This window comes from Oryctolagus cuniculus, chromosome 18 (genome assembly GCF_051225735.1).
Source record: "Oryctolagus cuniculus isolate XC-2025 breed Fujian yellow rabbit chromosome 18, ASM5122573v1, whole genome shotgun sequence".
NCBI classification, from domain to species: domain Eukaryota; kingdom Metazoa; phylum Chordata; class Mammalia; order Lagomorpha; family Leporidae; genus Oryctolagus; species Oryctolagus cuniculus.
The window spans coordinates 77,863,150-77,873,917 of record NC_142884.1 but is presented as its reverse complement, the minus strand read 5'-3'; positions in this window follow the sequence as shown (position 1 = coordinate 77,873,917).

Genomic DNA, 10,768 nt, shown 5'->3' with positions numbered 1-10,768 from the left:
GGACTGAGACCGCACCAGGTTTCTGCAGGCCTGTGTCACTGTGGCTCAGAGGCCCGCGCAGCGTGCTTGGGGGCTTGCGGGGGGAGGGGCAGCCGGAGGATCAGACCGTGTCCTTGAAAGCCTGACGTACCTCTGGGCGCCTGAGGTCACACCGTCGACTTGGAGAAGAAAAACTTTACACTGTTTGGTCTTGAGCTCCAAGGCCTTGACTGGGGAGGTGACACTTGGAGGGGAAGAGTCGCTGGTCCCCGTGGTCCGAGCTGGGGTTTGCCTGACCCCAGAAGCAGATGCTGGAGGGCTCGCGCCCTGGGGTGTGCAAGGTGATTTCTCCTTTTAGGTTGAAGCTAACCTGCCCCTGAAGCCGCCTTGTGGCTGTGGGGATGTGTGCGGGTGTGGCAGGAGCCCCGGCTGCATGGCCCACACCCCTGTCCAAGGGCGGGGTCCATGTGGGCCCTTGGCACCTGGACCACATTTGGTCCTTGCAGTCCTCCCTCTGACCCTGGCATCCTGTGCACCCCCAGGGGCGTGGGCAGCCAGAGAATTTGCTTAGCTTAATCCAGAGTGAGTTTGCGTCTCCCGAGGCCAGGGCAAGGGCAAGCAGACGAGCCTGTGCACTGAGAACTCCGTGGGCCAGGGAAAGCTGTTGAGCCCCAGAGCCAGGCCCGCTGGTCACGGCGGTGAGCCCCAAGGCGGCTTAGTGGAAATGCAGCCAAGCTGTGTCGCCGATAGGGAGATCGGCAGGGACGTGGGGACAGGCAGTGCTGGATGAGGGCGGAGTCAGCCCTGGCAGTCCCAAACCGGTGTGCACGCGACTTCACTACATTGGAAAGGTTGGATAAAGCAAGCGGTGGGTATTTGTGTAAGACGTAAAGCCGAAGCCATGCCGAGTTTATCCTCGCACGTGTACATCCCGTGAGTGCAGAAGGCTGTCGGCCACGAGGTGCCGCTGCTGGAGCCCGGGCCCGCAGCCCCTGTCCCTGCGTCTCAAGTCGTGCTCAGGAGACAGCAGGACGCGGATGCCGCTGGTTACAGCCCTGCGTCTTCCCTGGGATTCAGGATCGCTCGTGTGGGACTCGGAGCCCCAGCCTGGCGCCGTCCCCTGCTGCTCTCCCGTGTGGGCTGGGACCCGTGGCCTCTGGCAGCTGGCACTTGCTTCTGCCACAAGCACCTGCTGGGGCCGGGCTTCGCGGGGGGGGGGGCTGTGGCCCTGCCCTGTGGAGGCCTTGGAAGCAGGACGGCACCTGCCACAGCAGTGCAGCGTAGTAGACTGGAGGCGGCAGCCTCTGTACGCCTCTCTGTGATATTTGACTTTTTTTTTTTTCCCAAAGATTTATTTGAAAGACAGAGTTACACAGAGAGGAGAGACAGAGAGAGAGAGAGGTCTTCCATCTGCTGGTTCATGTCCCTATTGGCCACAACTGATCCAAAGCCAGGAGCCAGGAGCTTCTTTCTGGTCTCCCACATGGGTGCAGGGACCCAAGGACTTGGGCCATCTTCTACTGCTTTCCCAGGCCACAGCAGAGAGCTGTACAGGAAGAGGAGCAGTCGGGACTTGAACCAGCACCCATATGGGATGCCGGCACCGCAGACAGCAGCTTTTTTTTTTTTTTTTTTTTGACAGGCAGAGTGGACAGTGAGAGAGAGAGACAGAGAGAAAGGTCTTCCTTTTGCCATTGGTTCACCCTCCAATGGCCGCCGCGGCCGGTGCGCTGCGGCCTGCGCACCATGCTGATCCGATGGCAGGAGCCAGGTACTTATCCTGGTCTCCCAGCTGGCCTGGAAGAGGGGCAACCGGGACAGAATCCGGTGCCCCGACCGGGACTAGAACCCAGTGTGCCGGCGCCACTAGGCGGAGGATTAGCCTAGTGAGCTGCGGCGCCGGCCTAGGCAGCAGCTTTACCTGCTACGCCACAGCACCGGCCCCAACATTTGGCTTTAAGACAAGATCAGCAGGTGCCCGAGTCGTTAGGACGCCGGGGTCTCCCAGCTTGCTCCTCGACGCCGGCCGCACAGCTGGGGGCTGCACCTGCGCCTGCTCTGCCCGACGCTGGCGCCCTCCCGGGGTCTCTGAGCTGGGCTGCTTTTCTGCTCTCTGCTGTCTTCTGGTGCTGGGGCCGAGGAATAGCGTGGGCAGCGAGAGGACACGTGGGCTGAGCCACCCTGCGAGGCCCCTCCCACAGGGCAGAGCTGCTGGGCCACACGGCGCCACCCGGCGCCCACTTCTCCTCTGGGTAGGTGCCTGGCATGGCGGCGGCCTGGCCGCAGGACCACGGCCCATCCTCTGCCTCGCAGAGCAGAGCTGGCGGGGGCTCCAGCGTCTGGCGTCTTCCCTTTGTCCCGGCTCTTCAGGGCAAGTCTCTTTAGAAGTGTGACCTCTTGTGGACACTCAGGGCCACTGCATCAGGCGTGACCCCAGCCAGCTGCAGGAAGTTTTCAAACCGAGGAGTTGCTGTCCTTGGCCACAGCCCTTGTCCCCGCCCCCCTCTTCCCAAGGGGGGGCACCTGCCTCCAGGTCGTTCTACACCATCAGCCGGGTCTGAAGGCCTGCCCTGTGCTGCTTGCCCAGTGCACCGCGTCACCCCGCGCGCCCTGCGCTACCCCTGCCCGACACTGGGGTCCTGGCAGCCGTTCAGGAAGGAGAGTCCAGGGCCAGCCGGACGTGGCCGGCGTGTCACACGCGGTTCACAGGTGTGGTCAGATCAGTCCCCCGGACTGGAGGGGAGCCGCGGCTCGGACAGGCGGGTGATGTGCCCAGGGCACAGAGCCAGGACGTGTCAGAGCAGGGGTCCGGGGCTCCAGGCCCACTGTCGCCACCCCCTGATCTACAAGGGACTCGCTTGGCGGTTTCTTTCGTCCTTTCCAGCAAAGGAAAGCTGCACTCGGAAGCCCGGCTCAGAACGCCACGGCCACGGCCGCTTGAGGCAGGGCTGGTGCAGCTGGGCTCGGCCAGCCGGCGTTGCTGCGTGGAGCCAGCTGCGGCCTGTGATCCAGTTCCCTGTGGAAACCCAGAAGGCACAGGGCGGCCAAGCCGGAGGCCTGGGGTCTCCCAGCACCTCGTGGTGGGCATGGGACAGAACCTGGCCCCTGGGGGCCCATCATCCGAGCCCGGAGCTTTCCATGGTGCTGAGCGGGGCTGAGGCAGCCGAGTCAGTGCCTAGCTCTCCAGTCTCTTCCTTGGGAGGAGCACTGTCTCCGGCATCCTCCGCCGGGGCTGGTGCGCACTGGCTGGAGCCGGCACCCACACCCTCCAGGAGCCAGTCTTGGCCCAGGGGCGGGGCTTCTGCCGTGTCCGCCTTCCCTGGCACAGTCCTGCGTTCCCGAGCAAAGCTGGGGGCCAGGTGACTGGGAAGAGGCGACGGCCTGAGTCCGCGTGTGCCACGTGGGCGGGCTGGATGGCTTACCACGGACGGTGGGCGGGAAGCTCCGTGTGTTGCGGGAAAATGCCGCCCCCGCTCTGACCTGCTGGCCTGCGATCCGGGGGACGGTGTGAGCATTTGTGGGTTTCCAAGGATTCTCAAGGATTCTTTTTTTTTTTTTTTTAAGATTTATTTATTGAAAGGCAGAGTTAGAGAGAGATCTATGCTGGCCCCCTCCCCAAGTGACAGCACGGCCAGGGCTGGGCCCAGGGCTGGGCCGTGCTGAAGCCGGGAGCTCCTCCGGGTCTCCCGCATGGGGGCAGGGAGGGGCCCAAGCACTGCAGCCAAGCTCGGCTGCTTTCCAGGCACATCAGCAGGGAGCCGGATCGGAAGTGGAGCAGCCGGGACTCGAACTGGCGCCCACGTGGGATGCCGGCTATGTCGCATCGGCCCTAGGGCTCCGAGGATTCTGATGCCACCATTTGTGGTTGCACAAGGAAGCTTCTCCGTTTCCGGCGCCACCTGAGAAGAAGGTTCCGGAGAACACTCTTGAAGGACTTGCACGGTCTTGGTGACTGGCAAGTGGTGCTCTGCGGCTCAGTGAGAGACTGCGGGGAGCAACTGAGACTAGACTAAGTTACTGGAATTAAGACTTATTCTATGCATCTGCTCTCCCACAATATGGCGCTGGGAGAGGAGCAAACAGCCTCTACGCAGCTGCCTCACCAATTTGACTGATAAGCTGCAGGAGCTGATCCTGATTGGAGGAGAGCAGCGTACTCGGCGTGTGGGTAGCAGAGTTGGGATTGGTGGAAGAGGACTATAAAGGAGGAGAGAGACAACATGCACCAGGAACACCCGAGGGACATCTGAGAAACATCTGAGCAGCCCCCGAGAGAGCTGGCCGGCGGTGTGCCGCTCCTCCGCGGAAGCGGGGGAAGCGGTGGGGGTGCCGCCCCTCCACAGAGGCGGGGTGGGGGGGCGGCAGCTAACCCGGGAAGGGCCAGGCAAAAGGAACAGCGCAGGGTCTAGTGTCGTTCCTCCGCGAATTGGGGAGCGACAAGAGCCGGGCTGTCCCCGCCCCGCCCCGAGGTACAGCTCTGCACGGCAGAGTTCTGTGTGCATGGTTCTGGGATTGACAGCCACGGCTGTGAAGCTGCACCATGGTCAGGATTCGGTTCTGTCACCGCTCCCGGTCACACACCTCCTCCCCTCCTGCGCCCCGGAGGCCACAGCTCATTCTGCATTCCCGCCCTTGCCTCTTCCAGGTCAAGCTCACGGCTGCTCCGGGAGGGAGCTCGCGCGGCCTGGCTGTGTGCCCGCGGCACAGCCCGTGGGAGCCGGTGTGGTCACCACTCTCCTTCTCCCAGGAGCCTTTGCAGGACTGACGTTCTGCCCCGGGCTGGCTGCACCCCCTCCCCTGTCTTGAGGACCCATGACCCAGCACAGTGCGCGCCGCTCTGCCGGGCACAGGTGCACCCCAGCCGGCTCGCCCGTCCCCCGTCAGGGCGCTCGGGGTTGCTTCCGGCTGGATGCCGTGGGTAAACCAGAGCAACCGCTTGCGCGGGGGTTTCTGGGCGCCGACGCATTTTCAGTCCCTTGAGCTGCAGAGTTGGGTTGTGGGGCCGGATGGCGAGCGCACGCGTGACTGGCGGGCAGCTGGCCAGCGTCTTCTGGGGGTCGCACCGTTCTCTTCCGCCAGCGATGGCTGAGGGTGCCCCGATCCCACATCGTCAGAGCCTTGTGTAACTAGGTGAGCGCCTGCCCACTTCCTCTCACCGCCACGGGGCCGCGCGGGCGAGGTCGGGAGGCCCCTGCTGTGGCATCTGGTGAGAGCCGTGGTGGCACACACGTGGGGCCAGGAAGCAGAGCTGGGCCCAACCCAGGCTTTCAAAAACAGCCCTCTTGGGAAAACTTCCTTCTGAGGGCGCCCCCAGCCACCCCAGGACCCCTAGCAGGCCCACCTGGTAAACACCACCATGGCTCCGTGTGCACCACCTTACCGACCTAAGGCTTGGAGACTTAGGGGAGCGCATGAGTTCAGGAGGCTGTTAGGGCTCGGAGGGCCTTCTCCTGGCCGTGTTGACGGGTGCTGCAGCCGCAGTTCCGGTGGACTCTGTGTCCAGGGCGCTCACCTACTGTCGGCATCGGGCAGTGTTTCTGTTCAAAGCTTTGCACGTCCGTGACGGAAACTACGCATGAGGAGAGGAAGAGGGGTGTGCGTGCTGGGAGGAGGCACAGGAGGACGTGGGCAGCCAGAGGGCGAGGAGAAAGGGCGGGGTCAGGCGGGGAGCCCGGGCCGGAGGGGGCCGGAGGACGAGACGTCAGCCTCCCTGGACGTCGTGGCTCGACCGAGCTGGGGAAGTGCCTCCCAGGGCTGCGTGAGTCCCGATCCCTGCCCCACCTCAAGTCCAGCACAGCTCCTCGCCCTGCCAGGGTCCCACAGAGGCTGGGAGCTGAGAGCCCTTCAGTGAGTGAGTTTAACCCAAACCGTGCCGACGGGGATGGTTCTAGCACCTGCTCCACAGGCTGCCGTCAGGAGACGCGTCAAGTAGGGAGAGCACGAAGACCCCCCCGACCTGCGAGCCGCCGTCAGCAGCCGAGAACCCGGCCGTGCTCCCCAGGTCTGCTCTGCGGGCTCCTCAGACAGCGGCACCGCGCCCACGCCTGGGGCAGCGAGGCAGACGCAGAGGAGGGTCCGGGCGGAGGAAACAGCAGGGAGGGGGCACGGAGGTGCAGAACAGCAGAGCACGTGCTGGCGTGGGGAGGAGCCTGGTTAGAGGAGGCTGGGACCTGGTGTGTGTGCAGTGTACACACGGGTGTGTGGGGAGTGTGTAAATGCAGTTGCACATGTGTGTGGGTAGATGTGTGCATAAGTGCAGGTGTGTACGTGTGTGCAGGTGTGTACATGCGTGTGTGCAGGTGTGCATGCCCTACGTGACGCTGTAGATCTCGCACAGTGCCGTGGGCTGTGAGGACTGTGGTGCCGTGAGCCCGTGGGAGCGCGTGCAGTTGTCTGACCAGGCTCAGCCAGACCAGAGTCGGCGCCACGTGGAGAACGGACTGGCTGCCGGTGAGGAAGGCGGGCGTGGGAGATGCCGTGGAGGTGGCGCTGAGTGAGCGGGAATCGTGGGTGAGGAGTGGGGATGGCTGGACCCCCAACAAGGACACAAGTGGAATTTCTGCTGCCCCGCAGGACCCCAGAGCGGGCGCAGGCGGACAGACCTCATGACATCACAGGTTCTCTCCTCTGTCCCCAACATTCCAGTTCCACAGGGAGGCGAGCCCCCACCAGGGCGCCACGGGCACAGGGCACAGGCAGCGGGCAGCGTGTCCCGGGCAAGGTCTCTGTGATCTGGGACATGTGTCCCCGGGGCCGGCGGGGGCGGGTGGGGACCGTCGGCACCAGCTGTCTTCCGCGGGTGGCCGGGCCCCTCTTCGTAGTGCTCTGGCAGTAGGAGGGCGACAATGGTCCCGTGTCCCCACAGACGGCACGGGGGTGCAGGAGGGCCCGCGGCCTGGCAGAGAGAGCCACTCCATCTCGACTCCGCGGAGCCGGGGACAGTAAGGGCGCTGATGACTCCAGCGATCCCACGAGGAAGAGGTAAGGGCTGGCCCGGCAGAGCCGCACACCGTGCCACCCAGCAGCAGGGGGCAGTCACGGACACGGGGCCTCTGGACGGGAAACGGCGCTTGAGACAAAGGGCAGGCTGACGGAAGTCAGGGTACCCGGGGTGAACTTGACCCTGGCTGCTGGGAAATTGGCCTGGGAAAGCCTCACTGAGCTTCAGAGAGACCCCAGAGTGTCCCCCGGAGGGACACGAGATTTTTAAACTGTGATTTTGGTTTGGATTTCAGGTTTTGTTTGTTTGTTTAGTTGAAAGGCAACGTCAGAGAGGGGGAGAAACAGAAATTTCCCACCCACTGGTTCTCTCCCCAGTGGCTGCAATGGCCGAAGCCTGGAGCCAGGAGCTTCCTCTGGGTCTCCCCTGGGGGTGCAGGGCCCAGGCCCTTGGCCATCACTGCTGCTTGGCAGGTGCCTCGGCAGGCAGCTGGACCAGGAGTGGGGCAGCCGGGACTCGAGCTGTGCCCACGTGGGACCCGGTCTCGCTGGAACTGGCTCAGCCTGCTGCACCACTGGGCCGCCCCAGATTTTGTCTTTACAAACTGCACATCTTCACCGGAGCCCTGGCCTTGGCCTGGTGAACTCCTTTTCTTTGCCTCTCGTGGGTCAAATCAGGCGAGATCATCCTGGAACCACAATCCACCAAAAATACACCTGGGCCTCTGCTGGTTTGGCGGTGATGTGGGCTTCTGCGGTTCAGAGAGAGAAAAGCAGCAGCCGAGGGGAAGGGCCGCTTCCGGGGAAGGACTGAGCCAGGCTGCTGAGCCCCCCACCCCCGCCATCCGGCCCTGCTCTGCGCACTGTCCGAGGCCGGTGCGGGGACGGCCTGAGGTGGTGCCCGTCCTGGTGTCTGTCCAACCTCTGGGGCTAACAAAGCCCTCGGTCTTCCTCCTTTCGCATCCTGGGGCCCAGGAGGAGAAACTGGTAGCCACGGGATGTGCTGTTCTGATTCCTGCTCCCGAGGCACGGTGGCAGCGAGCCAGGGAGACGGGGAGGAAAGCACGGCCTGCCACCGACCCGCAACAGGGGCGCCTGAGCGCCGGCTCCCTCTCGCCGCGCGGCACGCCGTCTCGCCTGCTCAAACTGCCTGGGGTGGGGTGACTGGCAGACACAGCTGACGCTCGGAACAGTGAGGCAGGCGTGTGACAGGGCTGCGAGGGGCAGCGAGGACTGGGGCCAGGGCCGGGCCGGGGCGTGGGGTCAGCAGCCCGTGTGGCCATGGACTTGCTCTCCTGGTGTCGACCGGCACGGGGACTGTGTGCACCTTGTGGTGCTGGTTCTCCGGCGGTTTCACCCACGCTGGGGCTCGCTCTGCGCAGTCGCTCGGCGCTCTGTGTCGGCGCTCTGTGTCGGCGCTCTGTGTCAGTAGCCCTTAATTTCTTCTGAAACTTTCCACCTGGGGATGGAAACCTGGTCGTTCCAGTCTGAGGCTGTTTGTGGGAAAGCTGCTGTGGGTGCAAAGTGAGGCGAGGAGTCCGCTGGCTCTGGCTGTTTCCTGTGCAGGTTTTGTGACCACTGCCGGTTTGCCAGCCTGGCTGTGCCAATTCTATGAACAAAGTCGGAGTTTCAGCTGTCGGCCTTGGAACTCGGCGTCGTCAGTTCTTTTACTTTCTAGCCATTCTTGGGTGGCTGGGAGCAGTGATGAGATGCTATTTTTTTTTAAAGATTTATTTATTGATTGATTTTTGACAGGCAGAGTGGACAGTGAGAGAGAGAGACAGAGAGAAAGGTCTTCCTTTGCTGTTGGTTCACCCTCCAATGGCCGCCGCGGCCGGCGTGCTGCGGCTGGCGCTCTGAGCTGATCCGATGGCAGGAGCCAGGTGCTTCTCCTGGTCTCCCATGGGGTGCAGGGCCCAAGCGCTTGGGCCATCCTCCACTGCACTCCTGGGCCACAGCAGAGAGCTGGCCTGGAAGAGGGGCAACTGGGACAGAATCCGGCGCCCCGACCGGGACTAGAACCCGGTGTGCCGGCGCCGCAAGGTGGAGGATTAGCCTAGTGAGCCGCGGCGCCGGCATATTTATTTATTTCAGAGGCAGAGAGAAAGGTCTTCTATCCACTGGTTCACTCCTTATATGGCTCCAATGGCCAGAGCTGAGTGGATTTGAAGCCAGGAGCCAGGAGCTTCTTCCTGGTCTGCCACACGGGTGCAGGATCCCAAGCGCTTGGGCCATCTTCCCCTGATTTCCCAGGCCATGGCAGGGAGCAGGATCAGAAGAGGAGCAGCCGGGACTCGAACCAGTGCCCAAATGAGATGCTGGCACTGCAGGCAGAGGCTTAGCCTGCCGTGGCACAGCGCTGCCCCAAGAGCTACTCTTGAGGTTAAAGACAGCAGCCCGGTGGTGGGGGCCACAGCTTCTGGGGCTGGGGAGGGGCAGGAGTCGGTCCTGGGTCTCGCTGGGCCTCCAGCCACGTTTCCGTGGGCTCAGGAAGCAAGTGGAGGCGGCAGGGAAGCCGAGAGCACGCCCAAGTGGGAAGACATGGACGGACACGGTCCAACGTGAGGCTCGTGGCGAGATCACTGGGTAATGCTGCCGTCACCGTTGAGACCAGGGCTAACATCGTCCACACACGCACACACATGTGTGCACACGGGCTTTCTGGGCTACTGAACCGCCCAAACGGCAGGGCACAGCCTTGTCTGCATGCTGCCGGCGGTGGGGAGCACACGCGTGTGCACGGGCCACCAGTGCAGCCCTGGGCAGGTCACGACCCCAGCAGTGCCTGGGACAACGTGGTCGCTCTGCGGCGTCACCCACCAGGGTTCGAGTTGCTCATGACGGCCCGATTTATAACCAGGGGTGCAGGGTGCTGGGAAGGCTGGGAAGTGGGGGGAGGCCTGTTGTAAGACAGACTAGTGCACGGCGCTCAGGGTCCTACCTGCAGGGGCAGAGGCATGAAGGGAAGCCACACATCCCGTCTCCACCTCAGTGCACACAGTGCGGGAGACTCAGGGACCCGGACACAGCGCTTGGGGGTCACAGCCACTCTGGACTCCAGGACCCTGGGCCCAGGTTGCCCCTTAAAGCGACAGTCCGTGCAGCTGGCCTCTCATGCTGGGCGCCAGCGCCAGTCCCGGCTGCTCTGCTGCGGATCCAGCTCCCTGCTGTGGCCTGGGAAGGCAGGGGGTGACGGCCCAGGTGCATGGGTCCCAGCACCCGCGTGGGAGACCCAGAAGAAGCTCCTGGCTCCTGGCTTGAGCTGGCCCAGCCACGACTCTGGTGGCCATTTGTGGAACCAGCAGATGGAAGATCTCTCTCAGCTTTTAAAATAAATACATAAATACATCTTAGCCGGCGTGGCGGCTCACTAGGCTAATCCTCTGCCTGCGGCACCGGCACACCGGGTTCTAGTCCCGGTCGGGGCGCCGGATTCTGTCCTGGTTGCCCCTCTTCCAGCCAGCTCTCTGCTGTGGCCAGGGAGTGCAGTGGAGGATGGCCCAAGTGCTTGGGCCCTGCACCCCATGGGAGACCAGGAGAAGCACCTGGCTCCTGCCATCGGATCAGCGCGGTGGGCTGGCCGCGGCGGCCATTGGAGGGTGAACTAACGGCAAACGAAGACCTTTCTCTCTGTCTCTCTCTCTCACTGTCCACGCTGCCTGTCAAATAAATAAATAAATAAATAAATCTTAAAAAAAAAAATCTCCACCTGAGCCCCCGGGCGGGGCAGCAACTTGAGCACCAGCTACAACTGCACCTCGGGACGCGCTTCCCACGCGGTGCAGGACATGCGGTGACCAGGACACTGCCTCACTCTCGCCTCTCTCCTGACAGTGGGCAGAGAGGCCGG